This window comes from Dermochelys coriacea, chromosome 2, assembly GCF_009764565.3.
Source record: "Dermochelys coriacea isolate rDerCor1 chromosome 2, rDerCor1.pri.v4, whole genome shotgun sequence".
Taxonomy (NCBI): domain Eukaryota; kingdom Metazoa; phylum Chordata; order Testudines; family Dermochelyidae; genus Dermochelys; species Dermochelys coriacea.
The window spans coordinates 219064050-219074515 of NC_050069.1; positions in this window are offsets into that span (position 1 = coordinate 219064050).

Sequence of the window (10466 nt, forward strand, 5' to 3'; positions counted from 1 at the left end):
CAAAGCTGGAGGTGGGGGAGAAACAAAGGGTCGGTCTGTCTGTGTGATGCTTTTGCTGGGGATAGAACAGGAATGGAGTTTTAGAATTTAGTAATCTAGCTAGATACGCATTAGATTATGATTTCTTTAAATGGCTGAGAAAATAAACTGTGCTGAATAGAATGGATATTCTTATCTTTGTGTCTTTTTGTAACTTAAGGTTTTGCCTAGAGGGATTCTCTGTTTTGAATCTAATTACCTGTAAGGTATTTACCATCCTGATTTTACAGAAGTGATTCTTTTTACCTTTTCTTATGTTAAAATTCTTCTTGTAAGAAATTGAATGCTTTTTTCATTGTTCTTAAGTTCCAAGGGTTTGGGTCTGTGGTCACCTATGCAAATTGGTGAGGATTTTTATCAAGCCTTCCCCAGGCAGGGGGTGCAAGGTTTTGGTGAGTATTTTGGGGGGGGGGGGGAAAGACATTTCCAAACAACTTTCTCAAAATATAAACCTGGCCGTTTGGTGGAAGTCCAAGGGAAAAAGGTAAAATAGTTTGTACCTTGGGGAAGTTTTAACCTAAGCTGCCAAAAGTATGCTTAGGAGGTTTTCATGCAGGTCCCCACATCTGTACCCTAGAGTTCAGAGTAGAGAAGGAACCTGGACAAGCTGTTCATTGCAGTATAGCTCAAACCCAAATCAGCTGGCACAAGCCAGCTGCAGGTGTCTCACTGCATTGTAAACATAGCCTTAAACAGCATCCTGGGATATAGTACTCCTCAGGTCAACTGTGCGTCCCTCAGCAGGCCTTGCTGGGTTTGGCACCCCCCATTCTCCTTGGGAGTTTGTGAGCAGTGGTGTGAACCAAAGGGTTGCTTAATAAGGTGTAACAAAGCAGCCTTTGGTAGGACACTACTGAGAGTATCAATTCAGGAAAATTGCTTAGAGCAGGGCACTCCCAGCCCAAGGCTGGGGATCCTTTGCGCACCTAACCAGCCAAACAGAGAGGACTTCTGGTTAGCCAGTGGGGTAAAACTGAAGTCATACAAGCAGTTCCCTCAAGTACTCCAGTTTCCTAACATCAGTACCATCCCTTATGGGGATGAATGGTTATAAAAACCACTCTCCCAGTAAAAGGAAAAAGGTTCTCCTGATCCTGAAGGACCAAGCTCCAGACCCAGGTCAATATACAAGTCAGATCTTACCCACAAATCACACTGTTGCCAATCATTTAGAATTTAAATTCTAAAGGTTTATTCATAAAAAAAAAATATAGATGAGAGCTAAAATTGGTTCTTACTGTGGAAAATCACAGCGGCAAGATGGAGTTTGGATTCACATAGGCAAGTCACATGTCCCTGCATGACGCAGTTCTTTACAGGTAGAGCGGCCATTGCCCACTTGCTACCTTGAACATTCCCAGGAAAGCTGCTCATATGTGGATTGGAGTCTCCCAGGGTCCATTGTCAGGTAAGTGTTTCTTGATTGGGCACTTAATCTGAAGAGTTCCTTCTCAATAAGCTGGCTAAATGCTTCACTGGTGCTACTTAGAATCAAACACATTGAGATACAAGTACATAGCTAATATTCATAACTTCAAATCCAAAAGTGATGCACACATACAGACAACATTCATAACCAGCAATTACAGCCTTTTCATAGACACCTTACTTGACTTCCTTTGTACAAGATTTGGAGCCTCTAGAGGACCTTGGTTGCAACAATGATCTATACAGTCACAGTTCGTGTCAGTAATGTCACAGAAGGCAGCATAGTAGAAGTTACAAAAATAATATATATTCTTATCTAAATTACCTGGATGCTTGCAATCTCTTGGCAGAGACCCTGTCTCCCAAGCAACTACCTCCTCCTGAGAAAGCCACTTCTGTCCAGCCCAAAGTCTTGTGTCTGTTTCCTGGGCCTTTGGGCTCTGCTGCCTGAAACTAGTCCGGTGTCCTTAGCTGGTTCTTGCAGGGTGGAACTTCAAAGAAAATGACTCTTTTGTTGGCCTTTAAATAGTGGCAGATGGAGGGCTATCTGAAGCCATTGTACTTCCTGCCTAGAACCGTCACCCTCTTTCTAAATCCCATGTTTTCTTTCAATAAACATCTTTATAACAGAGACCCCTCATGTGCTTCACGGTAGTTGTGACTGACACCGCTCTCTTGGGAGAATGTTTCCATAAATTCATGTGATTTCTCTTACCACACTCTAGTGTGGGGTACATCTGAGGAAGCAGCATCAGAGAGAATTTAGCAAAGGAAACTTGAGGTAGATAATCTTTCCTCTTCAGTCTCAGGCTGAGGCATGCTGTTCAGTGACTGCCTGCAGAATTTAAGTAAAGATCAGTTTGAATGGTAAGGCCCTGTTGGGCAAAGCACTTGAATATATGCTTATCTTCAAGCATGTGGGCAGTCTTAATAAAATCAATGGGAGTACTCGGAGGCTTAAAGTTAAGCATATGCTTTGCTATATTAGGCCATAAGTAAACTTTACTTGTTTAGACTGGATGACTGTCCCAGGATGCTGAATAGTAGGGTACTTAATCCCTCTGAATTACTTTAATTCTATGTCCATTGAATTTGAAAAATTTCTGATTTTTAGACCTTCAGACTCTTTTATCAGCCAATGAAGGTTGTTAGCAATAGTTCTTGAAGTGCCAATGTACAAGAAACAAAGTGTACCACATAGCCTTTAAAAAGAGTATTGTATTTTTGTTTTCTGTGCTGTGAACTTTTTGCATGCCAGACATATATTTTTATATGGTTCCTTTTTTTTGTTTGAGGTTTAAATCCAATTTATTCTCAGACTCTACAATTTTAGTTTTGAATTCTTACCAGATCAAAACTGGCATACAAGTTACCAACCTTAAAATAAGTGTTTCCAAAGCAGCTTGATACAAAGAGGAAGAAACTAATTGTGGGGGAATTGAAATGCTTTTTTGCTACACCGCAGCCAGATAATGTGAAATACCACCTCTTGCTATTTGTTTAAATGCACCCAGCTATGTATTCTTCATATGCTCGCAAAAGATATATTGTGGCCATGCTAAGTCTAATGGAAATCTTATACACTGGTATGAATGGGTGAAAACATATAAACTACTTGTGAAGTTTACTACTGAGAAGTGTTACAGTTCAAGAATAGCACAATTATGGATTTGTCTTACAAAGAAAGGTCTAGATTCAAAGTTAATCAGCTGGGTTAGTTATTTTAATGTAGCTTTTGTATTTACTATGCTGTATACACAAAACTATTGTTAAGGTACTTAAATTATAATGGAAAATTGCACAACAGTATTAATGGGGAACCACACTTAGATGCGTTGGAGAAATGAAATTTGAAGATCTATTCTGATGACTGATTGAGTGGGGGTAAGGGAATGGGGGGTAGACAGTGAAACAAGCTTTTTGTAGCAGCTTTGTAAACTGGAAGGTAATTATTTTGGTGGACAAAAATGGGTTGCTTCCACCTTATCGTACAGTACTTAACTGGCAGATTTACCCACTACTTGTGTGGGGATGACCATCTGGGAAGGGACTTATTTTTGACATTCTAATTGACAATTTCAGGTGAAATAATGCAATACTATTGGGCTTGATGTTAAACTTTTTGTATCTTTTTTTTTTTTCTATCCACTTAGAAACTATCAGCAAATTGCCACATTAGTACCAAAAGTAAAGTGTTCACAGGTATAAAAATGAACTCATCCCTCGTTTGAGACATTACACAATATCATAGCCAAGTTAATCTAAAGGGGAAGGTATTATTATATCAAACCTCTTCCGTATACACCTATGGCCTGATTTTGGTGACTTTCTTGAATTGGAAAACAATTGTCTTTACTCATTAAAGAGCAGAAAATTTATTATAGTTATTAATACTTGTTTAAAAAGTAAAATGTGTTGTATGGTATCTTATTTTCAGGGAAGTGCGTACTTTTATTTTCAGAATAAGAAGTATGTCTTTTATATGAAAGCTAGTTTCATGTAGACCAACTTCTCCAAGAATCTTGAACATATATCTTTTAACTTGTTATATACTAATAGTCAATGTTCTTTCAAGTTGCTTTATATTAGGGTCCAGGATGTGCTGGTGGCTGGAGTGACATAGTATTAATTTTGGTTATAAACATACGAACTCCTGATTGAAACCTTCTTCATTAGAAACTAAATTTAGAAGTCTTACCAAATAAGCCTTTCTTACAAGCATGTAAACTTCCCTCTAGTTAAGTTTATAAGGGAAAGATGAATGATGAGTCTAGTCTAGAACATAGTTCAGAAATCATTAAATGTTTCTTTTGGGTTTTATTGTAGCTTTTTGTTAACAACAGTCCCAAAGACTTTCAGAAGAGAGACAAATCCTCATGCTTCAGGTCTTATGTCAACATCCCACTACTGGGGTTTGGAGGAAATATCCCTGAGGTCAGGTTATCCCATAATTGCTTACTGTAGGTTTGTATTTATTTATTTTACATTTTTTTCTGAATATTTAGTATTAACCCCAGCCAGAGACATAATTCTGGGCTAGAAGGACAACTCATGTAATTGAGTGAATACCATATGACCACAGTCCTTATGATAGGAAGGATGGGTTTAAGGGAATTGAGCAGTAGGAATAATATATAAATTTGTATTTTAGATAAAGGGGGAATATTCTAGGGAATAAGATGTATTTTACAGACAAACATAAATTTTGCTAATGATTCATATTTTACAAACAGAAGATCTGATTGCATTTTAACTTAAATATCAGCTGTTTTTCCCCTTCATTTATCATTTCCCTCTCCCTAAATTCTGGTGGTTTTCCACTTTCTCACTTCTGAGACTTTCAGAGAGTGTCCTGAAGATGAAAGAAAATATGATGTGTAAAACCTGGTTCAGTGTACTTAACACAATCTTCAAGAGACAGGGGGAGGTTTTTGAACCTTTTTCTCTCAAAATCAAAGCATTGTAATCATCCTTAAAATGCAACTGGAGCATTAAACCATTCCAGTTCCAAGCGCATTTGTTTTTGAGGTTCGAAAGCATCAGACATGTAAAACCCAGAAAACTCTTTGGTAACCCTTTAAGTTTTTGACTGACGGGTTTTTACTAGTACAATAATAGGAATGACAGGTTTCAGAGTAGCAGCCGTATTAGTCTGTATTCGCAAAAAGAAAAGGAGTACTTGTGGCACCTTAGAGACTAACAAATTTATTAGAGCATAAGCTTTCGTGAGCTACAGCTCACTTCATCGGATGCATTTGGTGGAAAAAACAGAGGAGAGATTTATATACACACACACACACACACAGAGAACATGAAACAATGGGTTTATCATACACACTGTAAGGAGAGTGATCACTTAAGATAAGCCATCACCAGCAGCAGGGGGGGGGAAAGGAGGAAAACCTTTCATGGTGACAAGCAAGGTAGGCTAATTCCCGCAGTTAACAAGAATATCAGAGGAACAGTGGGGGGTTGGGTGGGAGGGAGAAATACCATGGGGAAATAGTTTTACTTTGTGTAATGACTCATCCATTCCCAGTCTCTATTCAAGCCTAAATTAATTGTATCCAGTTTGCAAATTAATTCCAATTCAGCAGTCTCTCGTTGGAGTCTGTTTTTGAAGCTTTTTTGTTGAAGTATAGCCACTCTTAGGTCTGTGATCGAGTGACCAGAGAGATTGAATTGTTCTCCAACTGGTTTTTGAATGTTATAATTCTTGACGTCTGATTTGTGTCCATTCATTCTTTTACGTAGAGACTGTCCAGTTTGGCCAATGTACATGGCAGAGGGGCATTGCTGGCACATGATGGCATATATCACATTGGTAGATGCGCAGGTGAACAAGCCTCTGATAGTGTGGCTGATGTGATTAGGCCCTATGATGGTATCCCCTGAATAGATATGTGGACAGAGTTGGCAACGGGCTTTGTTGCAAGGATAGGTTCCTGGGTTAGTGGTTCTGTTGTGTGGTGTGTGGTTGCTGGTGAGTATTTGCTTCAGATTGGGGGGCTGTCTGTAAGCAAGGACTGGTCTGTCTCCCAAGATCTGTAAGAGTGATGGGTCGTCCTTCAGGATAGGTTGTAGATCCTTGATGATGCGTTGGAGAGGTTTTAGTTGGGGGCTGAAGGTGATGGCTAGTGGCGTTCTGTTGTTTTCTTTGTTGGGCCTGTCCTGTAGTAGGTGACTTCTGGGTACTCTTCTGGCTCTGTCAATCTGTTTCTTCACTTCAGCAGGTGGGTATTGTAGTTGTAGGAATGCATGATAGAGATCTTGTAGGTGTTTGTCTCTGTCTGAGGGGTTGGAGCAAATGCGGTTATATCGTAGCGCTTGGCAGTAGACAATGGATCGAGTGGTATGATCTGGATGAAAGCTAGAAGCATGTAGGTAGGAATAGCGATCAGTAGGTTTCCGATATAGGGTGGTGTTTATGTGACCATCGCTTATTAGCACCGTAGTGTCCAGGAAGCTACATTGATGACATCTTCATCATCTGGACCCATGGAAAAGAAGCTCTTGAGGAATTCCACCATGATTTCAACAATTTCCATCCCACCATCAACCTCAGCCTGGACCAGTCCTCACAAGAGATCCACTTCCTATATCGGAAACCTACTGACCGCTATTCCTACCTACATGCCTCTAGCTTTCATCCAGATCATACCACTCGATCCATTGTCTACTGCCAAGCGCTACGATATAACCGCATTTGCTCCTACCCCTCAGACAGAGACAAACACCTACAAGATCTCTATCATGCATTCCTACAACTACAATACCCACCTGCTGAAGTGAAGAAACAGATTGACAGAGCCAGAAGAGTACCCAGAAGTCACCTACTACAGGACAGGCCCAACAAAGAAAACAACAGAACGCCACTAGCCATCACCTTCAGCCCCCAACTAAAACCTCTCCAACGCATCATCAAGGATCTACAACCTATCCTGAAGGACGACCCATCACTCTCACAGATCTTGGGAGACAGATCAGTCCTTGCTTACAGACAGCCCCCCAATCTGAAGCAAATACTCACCAGCAACCACACACCACACAACAGAACCACTAACCCAGGAACCTATCCTTGCAACAAAGCCCGTTGCCAACTCTGTCCACATATCTATTCAGGGGATACCATCATAGGGCCTAATCACATCAGCCACACTATCAGAGGCTCGTTCACCTGCGCATCTACCAATGTGATATATGCCATCATGTGCCAGCAATGCCCCTCTGCCATGTACATTGGCCAAACTGGACAGTCTCTACGTAAAAGAATGAATGGACACAAATCAGACGTCAAGAATTATAACATTCAAAAACCAGTTGGAGAACACTTCAATCTCTCTGGTCACTCGATCACAGATCTTAGAGTGGCTATACTTCAACAAAAAAGCTTCAAAAACAGACTCCAACGAGAGACTGCTGAATTGGAATTAATTTGCAAACTGGATACAATTAATTTAGGCTTGAATAGAGACTGGGAATGGATGAGTCATTACACAAAGTAAAACTATTTCCCCATGGTATTTCTCCCTCCCACCCAACCCCCCACTGTTCCTCTGATATTCTTGTTAACTGCTGGAATTAGCCTACCTTGCTTGTCACCATGAAAGGTTTTCCTCCTTTCCCTCCCCTGCTGCTGGTGATGGCTTATCTTAAGTGATCACTCTCCTTACAGTGTGTATGATAAACCCATTGTTTCATGTTCTCTGTATGTGTGCATATAAATCTCTCCTCTGTTTTTTCCACCAAATGCATCCGATGAAGTGAGCTGTAGCTCACGAAAGCTTATGCTCTAATAAATTTGTTAGTCTCTAAGGTGCCACAAGTACTCCTTTTCTTTTTGCGAATAATAGAAATGTCTATTACTACTGTACACAAAGCATCATCTACTGTAGTTCTTTGATCAAGGAAATGTGATAGGGAGATCTCCAGAAAGACCATCATATGCCTGTTTCCTAGCAGACCAGGCTGAGGAGCCATTTTATAAATCACAACATCACAGAACGTGTGTTCAAGGTTTTTGTAGTGAAGTAATTTAAGAAAAACTAAATTACCAACTCATCAATACTTCAAAAATAAAAACTGTTTAATGGGATATACTTGAAGTATTAAACCCAAAACATGGTTCCACTGGACTGCAAAAAACAAGGTTGCCCGTTCCAACCTGCTTAATTGTATTAGTGCTGGCACCGTGCGTGGTACTGTACAGGACACAAAAATAGTCGCTTCCTCATTTAAATAACACTAATTTTTTTTCCAAAACAAATGTCTTCAAATTATATTTCTTTTGGCCTATGCATGTTTGAAGTTTAAAGTTATAAAAGAGAGCTACTTTTGCCATCCAAGCGTAAAATAGCGTCTGAAAAACTTAGAAATAAATATATATTTTTTTTACATTTTGTCTTTCCCCTTTCATATTTGAAAAATTCCAAAATGGCTGAAATGATTTTTATAAAACTTTTTAAAAACAGTTCTGTGCAGAGTCTACAAATGAGAAATTTGACCCCTAAAGCTATTTTTTAAAGTTATAACGAGAATAATGATTTAGAATGAAAATATCAGCCCAACCAATAATACAGCATTAGCATCACACGCTGTATTATTTTGTTCCTTGGTTTCATTTTTTTAAAATGTTCACATCAACTTGTTTTTCTTTATTAAGGCCCCAACCTTGCAAAGATTAAAAGTATGCTTAACTTTGAATAGACCCTTTGAATCTAATGGGGCTACTCAAAAAGTTCAGTATGTGCTTGAGTTTGGGCACAATTGAGAGCTAACTGAGCATAAGAATATACAAACTCTTTTGACAGTCTCAGGCATTGGTATTTTTCATATATTTCACATATTCCATATAACCAGAGTTCTGGAAATTTCAAAATCACCCAAGTTAGAGAATGCCAAGTCCACCATAATGATTTATTCCTCTCAACTATTACCACTCTTCTAATGGTATTACAAATACCTTTACTACCCCTTGTAGCTATTTGGTATTAACACACCTGTACTTAATAAATGTACATTAAAATTTTCAGTTTTCCCTTTTTAAAAAAAAATCTCTGCTTACTTGGAGAGAAAACAGAAGGGAGTCCCTGAAGGATTTAGCGTAGACCTGGTCTGAGGTGCTTATTAATCAGCAGCACAGTGAGGATTTTCCTATTCTTTGAGCCAAGAGCAATATATTATCAAGAAATAATTGTTAAAGGCGATATTGCCTCTATAAGTACGATCTGTATTTCTAGACTCTGCTAGTCTGAAGGCATCTGGCTTGTATGTCCTTGTCTGTATTTTCGGCCGATGTCTTTGGTAATGGAGTTTTACTAAGCAAATGAATTGGAAGCCAACAGATTCTACATACTTTCACTGATAAATCTAGTATTTGTGCACCAAAGAGTGGAAGAGATGATTACTGTGTGGCTCATCCAATTCCCTGTCATGCCTCTCAGGGGTACCCAGGAAGCATCTCACTGTCACCTGCCCTTAGCATGAGAGAGCCTGGCCTGTGTCTGCTGTGGATCAGGTCCCTAAACCCACCATCCACTGGCAACACAAGCACTACTTTCCAGACCTTCGCAGGCCTCGCCCTCTCTGTACAGGTTGTTAAGGATAGACATGCACCAACCTCTGAGTTCTCTCAGCTTCCTTCTGGAGTGCTCAGCCCCTGTTCCACTGACCACTTACAGAACTCTTACAAACATTGTTCCCCAGGGAATAGTATACAGTAGCTTGTCAGAGTCAACTCAGGATCACCACTTTGCTTAACTTCAGGGTCACTAAGAGGGGAGAGCTTCTCCTGCCAACATAACTCATGCCACTTGCAGAGGTGACTTTTTTTTTTAGGTGTCTTCCCCACATACACTGCAGCGGTGCAGCTGTATCAGTAAAGCTGGACTGCTGCAGCACGGTATGTATGACATGGCCTAAGACACTGCCTACCCTAGGGAAAATTTCTAGAAACTCGCCGTGGTTGCAAAACCAGTTAAGGTGCACCAGTCATAGTACTGTTGAGAGTCCTCATATAGATAGGTCCCTGGCAGTGTTCCCTCTAATTTTTCCCACACATGTGCAGAACGAATTTTGTTATGTGCACCAATATGGAAGTGATGTGTCAGACATCACCTCCATATTGGTGCACATAACAAAATTAATGTCCTGGGGGTGGGACTGAGGGGTTCAGAGTGTGGTAGGGGGCTCAGGGCTGGGACAGAGGGTTGGGGTACAGGGGTGTGAGGGCTTCAGCTCAGGGTACGGAGCCAGAGATGATGGGCTTGGGGTGCAGGAGGGTGCTCCTGGGCTAGGGCAAGGAGAGAGGACTCCCCCCAACTTTCTCTCCCCGCAGCAGCACCTGGGCTGGAGGGAGATGCGACCCTCCTCTGGCCGCAGCAGCTCCGGGACTGGGGCCGCAAGATAGGTGTCCCTGCCCTGGCAAGTGTGGGCTGGTGCTTGGTTTTGGCAAGAGGAGGGGCACCCTGGCTACGGCAGGTTCGGGCAGCCCCTCCCCC